This window comes from Equus caballus, chromosome 15 (genome assembly GCF_041296265.1).
Source record: "Equus caballus isolate H_3958 breed thoroughbred chromosome 15, TB-T2T, whole genome shotgun sequence".
NCBI classification, from domain to species: domain Eukaryota; kingdom Metazoa; phylum Chordata; class Mammalia; order Perissodactyla; family Equidae; genus Equus; species Equus caballus.
This window is the reverse complement of record NC_091698.1, coordinates 98240660-98248285: the sequence shown is the minus strand read 5'-3', so window position 1 is coordinate 98248285 and position 7626 is coordinate 98240660. Positions and strand designations below refer to the sequence as shown.

At 47.9% G+C, this 7626-nt stretch overlaps 1 long non-coding RNA gene across 1 annotated transcript; it reads right to left on the bottom strand.

The window, feature by feature from the left end:
• Positions 1-3409: 3409 nt before the first annotated feature.
• LOC138917762 (uncharacterized) lies at positions 3410-7291 on the bottom strand. The gene is made up of 2 exons (XR_011426210.1): positions 6535-7291; positions 3410-5075 (listed from the first exon to the last, which is right to left on the bottom strand). It is a non-coding gene; the product is annotated as an uncharacterized lncRNA (long non-coding RNA).
• Positions 7292-7626: the final 335 nt, after the last annotated feature.

The following is a 7626-nucleotide window of genomic DNA, read 5'->3' as shown; positions in this document are numbered from 1 at the left end:
AGCTTCCTGGGGGACCCAACCTGCAGCAGGGGCCCGCCCCGTGTGGGGAAGTGGACCCCAGCACACCACACACAGCAGCCAAATAAGGGCCCCTCGCCCCAGCCATATAGCAAAAGCACACAAGCTTGTTCCAAGGATGATGCCCTTGCCCAGAACGTTCCAGCAACTGCCCCTAGAGCAGCCACCTCCAGATTCAGTCCATGAGCGGATGTGGGAACTTCCTTCTGTTGTCATGGTCCATTCCAGTTTGGTGATCTCCTGGCGTATAAACCTGGCGTATAAACCTGGACGACTTCTAGCCGTCTTCAGTTACTCATTCATTTCTTCATCCCAGGGAGACTTGCTGGGCTTCTGCTGTCTGCCAGGCTCACGCTACGCGCAAAGACATCCAGGAACTCAGGATCATAGCTCTGCCTTCAAGCAGCTCAAATTCAGGTGGGGAGAAAGACAGGCAAATGCCTGCGGTACAGAGGGGCCGTGTGACAGAGGAAGGCTGGGGGCCCGGGTCCAGGGAAGAGGGGATGGAACACAGATGGGGGCCCAGGAAGACTCCTCCGCGGCAGTGGCAGACGGTCCTGACGGATGATGCTCCTTCTGGGAAGATACTGAAGGTGCTCCTGACATGTCTTGGGAATGACAAGTGGTTGAGTGTGGCTACAACAAGGGAGCTCGGGTGGAGAAGCAGCAAGCAGGAGAAAAGGGAGGGCAGGCGCTCAGTCGTGAAGGGGCAGAGGTGGCGGGCGGCCGAGGAGCGGGGTGCCGTGGATGCTGGGGGCGGTGGAGAGTGCTAAGAACCGCCATGCTGGGCTGGGTGCTGGCGGGGGTGGGCAGTGAATGAACGGGACACAGACAGTAATGAAGAGACAGGAGGACGGGAGACACAGAGGAAGAAGATGTGTCCCCAAACCTGGCCCAGACTCTGAACATGGCCCTCAAGTCGCCCTGCATGTCCCTCCCAAGTGAAGGTACCACTGGAAACAGCCCCGGAGGTGAGTTCCTGGGAGGAACACACTGCTTCATGGGGACCCTCGGAAGAACTACAGTGTTTCACAGTTACCGGCACCGTCCTGAGCCAAAGCAGCTCTCGTCTGTGAATAGCAAAGGGAAGTTCCATGTCACATTGCCAGTCACTCTGCCTTACTTTTGGAATTGAGCATCAGAACCCTTAACAGCTGTCTGCATTCCCAACAAAAATATTAAAAGAAGTATTTTTCTGTTATGGAATTTCTGTCTCTGCTTTGCCAGATTCTTGATGTACATTTGTGACAACTTTCTGGGCTCCTAGGAAGGCTAAGGAATAAGCCCAGAAGGAGCGTTTAGGGAAGGACCAGGGCAGCATTACTGGTTTACACAGCAACAGCCAAGCGACGGCTGTCAGCCTGTGGCTGCCTCCTGTCCTCCAACCCCCATCACAAATCACCTTCCCGTTTTAAGAGAAAAAGTGGACATGAGCCCAACACTGAGATATCAGTGGGGAAAATTAGCCCACCCCATCTCCACTGAGAGCCCCCAAATGGGGACAGAAGTCAGACCTCTCACTGACCTGGGCCCCCTTTCTGTCCAATCTTAGATTTTCCACATGTCTGTAGCTGGAATAGTAATAACTCGGGATTAGAATGTCCCTGAGATAGTATTTAGTCCATTCTTTCACTTCATCGTACAGATGAGAAAACTACACCAGAAGGGGCAGGTACTTTGTATATAACAAGCAATAAAAATAAAATAAAATATTTCTAAAAGATTGATGAGTGCCTATGTGAGTGTAAAATGAATAAATGATTAAATTCCACGGGTTAGAAAATAAGTTGGAGGCAGCTCTCCCCACTCCTACTCAGGTCGCCCTGCAGTATCTGATGCTTCTGGTGGCTGTAAGGTTGGTGGGAGTGTCTGGCATGTCACCAGGAAAAGAAGGGGTTAAATAACTATTGGTCCCCTCCCCTTCCCTTTCCTGGTCCGGAGGTTTCATTTGAATCCTATTCATTCCACATGGGGGCTTGTTTTTTGTCAGCTCTGTCCTTAACCATCACTAGGTGACCCGGCTGGTCTACTGATGGAACTTCAACTCTGATCCATACATTCTGCTCTCAGACTTCTCACATCACAGGAATTGCAATCTCCACATGAGAGAGAGACGGTAAAAATGTTTCTGGTCACGTTAACTAATTTTACATTTTCAGAATTAGACAGTTTGTAGCCCAGGAAAGTGAAAGAATTTGAGGCCCTGTTTCAGATCAAATGCAAGAACACATGAGAAATCAGGAGAGGAAGAAAGAGGTCAGTAGCCTGAAGACAGGAAAATGCCATCCAGTTTTCAAGAAAAGGGAAAAGGTGAATTCTAAAAACAGATGAGCAATACTGACCGATTTTGAGCAAAATTCCAGTACCGAGTAATTTTTAAATGACTGGTGAAAATAGCGACTCACTGGGAGCTGGTGTGCAGTCACTGGGAGCTGATCTTGTTTCACTTTGATAAGGTCGTTTGGTTGACAGCCCTGGGGAAGGCATGGAGCCAAAACATCTTTATTTTAGCAAGAAAACTGTCCACATCTTTCCATGATTCTTTGTAAAAACAAAAGAAGCAGCAGCAGCATCAAGAGCGGAACAATGGCAGATGGCAACTGGTGTCCTCAGTGTGACAATAGAGAGGCAAAGAGTTGGGGAAAATATGAAAGAAAAGGTAGGAGAGACAGAGAATAGGATAAGAAGGACCAATATACGTACATCTAATAGGTTCTGGAAAAAAAAAAAAGTAGAGGAAATGAAGGAGAGCCAGTATGCAAAGGGATAATGAACGAATCCTCAGACACAGGAATGCAATCCCAAGCAGGATCTCCCATCGAGACACACCAGAGTAAAACCACAAAAGACCAAGACAAAGACAAGATCTGAAAGAAACAAGAAGGAACAGGCAGATCCCTTCAGAGCACCGGGCGCTGGGCGGACAGCTGACTTCCCACAGCCGACAGAAACCAGAATACGATGGAATATTATTTCCAAAGTGCTAAGAAAAAGTTGCTGTGGAAGTGAGACTGGCTATCTAGTGAAATTGTCATTGGAGAATGATGGAAAAATAAAGATATTTACAGACAAATAGAAACCAATGAATTTACCAATAGATCTTCAGTAAAGGAAGTTCTTCAAAAGAAGAAAATTGAACCCAGAAAGAAGGACTGAGATGAGTAAAGACATTTAGGGGGAAATAAAAACAAGGTGGAACTAAAATATTGGGCAAAAATAACACATACAGTTGGATAAGTGATTACAGTGAAAGCATTCTAAAATTTTTGTATGTTACACAAAATGTTTGGGAGAAGGATAGAAAAATTGCAGAACTTAAGAAACTGAGTTAAGTATGTATGTTAGAATTTTAAGGACAACCACTGAAAAAATAGGCAAATTTCCAAAGAGCTAAGGAACAGAAATGGAGTTTATTTCAAAAGAATAGTGGAAATGGTCATTTTGCTTTATTATTTTATTTTTGAAATGGTAATTTTAAAAAGCAGGATAAACAAAGTACAAAATAAGATCATAGAAAAAATTCAAAATATTGATAATTATAATAAACATAAATGAACTAAACTTGCTAGTTAAAAGACAGAAGTCGTCGGATTGGATCTTTTTATTTGAGACAGCCTTATGCTGTTTACGAGAGACAACCCTAAAACATAAGGACTCACATTTAAAATAAACGGATGGAGAGAGAAATAGCAGGCAAATATCTACCAAAAGGAAATGAGTATAGTTATATTAATAGGAAAAAAGACTGTGTACTTCATAAGACAGCAAATATCCTACCCAGAGATGGAAGAAAGGTGTAACAGTGTCGAGCTAACAGCACAGCCTTGAAATAGATAAAAACCTATGCGTCAGGGCCCTGTTTTCTCATTCAATGAAAAATTAAATACACTGAATGAACAGCATTGTGAGGACTCAGGGAAATGCTGAATGTGAAAAGGAGTCATTAGAACAGAAAGTGCCACCTAGACTGGGTGGTCAACATTAAGATGAAGAACACCCACTGTGTGTGTGGAGAGAAGCCCTGGCCTGAAAGTCTAGCCACAGCAGGGCTTCCGAGAGCTTCTGGACCACTCTGAGATGGGGGACCCTTTGAGAAGATGATGAAAGCTACACATCCTCTTTCTGCCCCAAAACTGCACACCTGCAGAAAATGTCACAAATAATATCAGGGATTTCACAGCACTGCTAAAGGATGCTTCTGAAATTTTTCAGGGTCCCTGATATAAGGAGACGTAGGTTAGACACATAGAAACTATGTCATGGGAGGAATGTCTAAAGAGACTGTGCGCTTGTCTTGGAGAAAAGCTGACTTTGAGAGACACCCTCAGTTACTTAGCGGGCCATCGTGAGCCTTGTTCTTGGCAGTTCTAGGGGGCAGAGCAGAGGCCAGCAAGTGAAGCTCAGTCCCTCTCTAAGAAGACATTCCTACCGGGAGAGCACCAGGCACGTCATGAGGTAGGGCGCTCTCTGCAGTGGAAATAGTCCAACAGAGGCAAGGGGAGGATGCTGCAGAAGGGACCACTGGCTTCAGAGGGATGCTGGACCATGACCTCAAGCTCCCCTTCCAACCCCTTGGAATCCTACGGATCGAACAGAGGAGGATCATTTGTGGGAATATTCTTTCCTCCTTCCTTCCCTCCACAGCTGTTTACTGAGCACCTACCACGTGCAGGCACCATTCTAGCTGGAGAGGTGTCTATGGTGTTTTGCCTCCAGTGATGGAAAGAGACAAGGAACAAAATAATTTGGGAGTGATAAATGCCACAAAAAGAGTAGAGTGATGAAACAGAGACTGCCAGAGAGCTGAATGGGGAGCTCATCATTAGAAGGTCTGGAAGGGGATGATTTTTGAGCTGAGATCTGAGTGACAAGTAAGAGTCAAGCGCAGATGAGAGAGCTCCAGGGTCAAACAGCACAAAGATGTAAGGTGGGGCCAGCGTGGTGGAGCCGGAGCACAGGTGCAGTCATCAGGCTGTGGGGAAGTTTCCTTTCAGTCTCTGTTGGAACGACGATCATGTGTTGGCTTCAGTGAGACCCACGGCTTTGAGAGCTACAATCTGCATAATCATTGAAAAAGGGGAAATTAGGCCCGCTGGCAGGCAAGCTGAGATAAACAAGGTTTCCGAGGGGACACAGATTATGCCAACAGGACACAAAAACAAAGAAACCTAGGCAAGGCCAAGAGGCAGCTGCAAAACTGGCTAGCACTCTCTCCCTAGGACCGCCTGGCAGAAGTACGCATGGGGCTCCTTCCCAAGATGGCCTTCCGTCCCTCCGTGTGAGCACTGTCCATGCTGTAGCACGCAGAGGAACCCAGCATGGGGACTACAGGAACGGTCTCATGGTTACTTTGTCTGGGCTTCCACATAATCATAATGATTCTAGCTGGCACTATTCTTACCAGCTGCCAGGCGGTTCGCTAAGACTTTTACACATAATTCGTGACGTTGCATATTCAACAGAACGCTATCAGGTGACTGCTGATATTACCACCTTCTCTCGGAGGGAGTGGGACTGAGCGCGAGGAAAAGCCATAAAGCAGCAGCACGGGGACTTAGACCACGTCTGCCCCAGGAAGGAGCTTGTGGGCGCCCTCGAGAGCAGAGTGGCTTTCAGCATTTTGAGCGCTAGTGAGGACGAGAGCCAGCGCTCCCATCCAGGCCCGACCCCTAAGTGCTTGCTCTTAATCACCACCTTTTATCACCTTTCTGCATGTAGAGGCACTAAGCGAATTTCAGCCCAAAAGCAAAATGCACGAGGCAGCCCTTCCTAGTGCACTCGCTCCCCAGAGCATTTACGGGATGCAAATGCAAACACACTCCCATTCCCAGCAGGCACTAATTGCTCTAACGAGAGAGGCTGTAATTCAAACACGCCATTAGAGTTGATAACCTGGAGCAAACACCTTCCTTCTGCTGTGCAGCTGCCGCAGTTTGAGGGTCTCTCCCAGATCCAGACTGGGTTGGTGGAGTCTCCCAGGGAGCCCCCCGATTTACAGATTCCCCACCAGTTGGTAGAACCCACGTGTCTGAGGCAGCTGTTGGCCTTTGCAGTAATCAAAACAAGGCTACTACTGGGAAAATAAGAAGCAGGAATTGTGAAAGTTCCATCAGTCAACAAAATAATCTTTCACTCAGTTTGGTTTTGCAGCCCTAAAGGGAACTCTTGTCTCCCCCACCGTTTGCCTGAAATATGACTTCCTCCTCCAAACACTGTCAGATAGTTTCCTTTAATGAGGCTTCCCTGCCGTCCTTGTTTAGAAAAGAACAGAAGATTTCCACTTGGAAAGGGAGTCAATAGTGGCAGGAAGAACACGGCCCTAGAACATGAATGATGTGGGACTGACTCCAGGCTGCGGAACTTCCCAACCTGGAGGTCACGGGCCAGTCAGTTACGCTCTCGGAGCCTCGGTTTCTTCATCCATAAATTGGGGTGAAGACAAATGAGACAATAGCTTGAAGTCACCCAGCACAGTGTTAACACATAGGTGCAGGAGGCCTGTGTCCTGTCACTTACCAAGCAGGCTGCACGTGTCCCTGCCTCACGGCGCATAGACTCAAGAACGCAGACATCAATCCTCTGGCTATTTTCCTCCTTCTCTGAAAACCAAGGATGGGGATTCCCTGGACTCCTCTCCTCTTCCCCAGTCCCCAACCCTGCTCCTTGGAGGTGACAGCTCTCTGTGGTCCTCCGGCATCTGCTCCTCGTGCTTCCAAGTTGCAGGGCTCAGGCGTTTTACCGTGTGGCTGCAGAGGCGGTGCGCAGACCCAGAACCTGGCGGATGTCCCAGCACAGAGGCCAAGAACTAGGCAGTCAAGTCTGTGCTAATCTGAGTCCCTACTCCCCCACCTAACCTCTCTGTCCTTTTCTTTCCTCGTCTGTAAAATGGAGACAATAATACCCATCTGTATTAGTCACGGTTCCCCAGAGAAACGGAACCAATAGGCTGTGTAGATATAAAGAGAGAGACCAAGAAAGTCGTTATAAGAAGTTGGCTCGTGATTATGGAGGCTGAGAAGTCTCAAGATCTGCAGTTGGCAAGCTGAATACCCAGGAGGGCTGATGGTGTGAGCTCTAGTCCAAAAGCCAGCAGGCTCAGATCCAAGAAGAGCCACTTTTTCAGCTCAAGTCCACAGGCTGAAGACCACCATGCCAGCTCGATCAGTCGGGCAGGGAGAGGTTCCTTACTCAGCCTTTCTGTTCTGTTCAGGTCTTTGGTTAACTGGACGAGGCTCGTGCACGTCAGGGAGGACCGGCTGCTTTTCTCAGTCTACCAACTCAAAGGTTGATCTCATCCAGAAACACCCTCACGGACACACCCAGGACGATGCTGGCAAATGTCTGGGCACTCCATTGCCCAGTCAATGACACATGAAATTAACCATCACCCCACCTCCTTCGGTTGCTAAGGTTAAATAGAACAAAGCACTCAAGCGCTTACGGTCCTACCCAGGGTGTAGGACTCAGCAACTCCACCATCCGCAGACCAGCCAGGACACGGGAACTTCTGATGCCCAAGATTGCCAAAAGCACAACACGGTGATCTGAAGGAGCCTAAAGTGATTGTCATCTCCATGAGCTGTAAGAAGAGCAGGGTGGTGAAGGCAG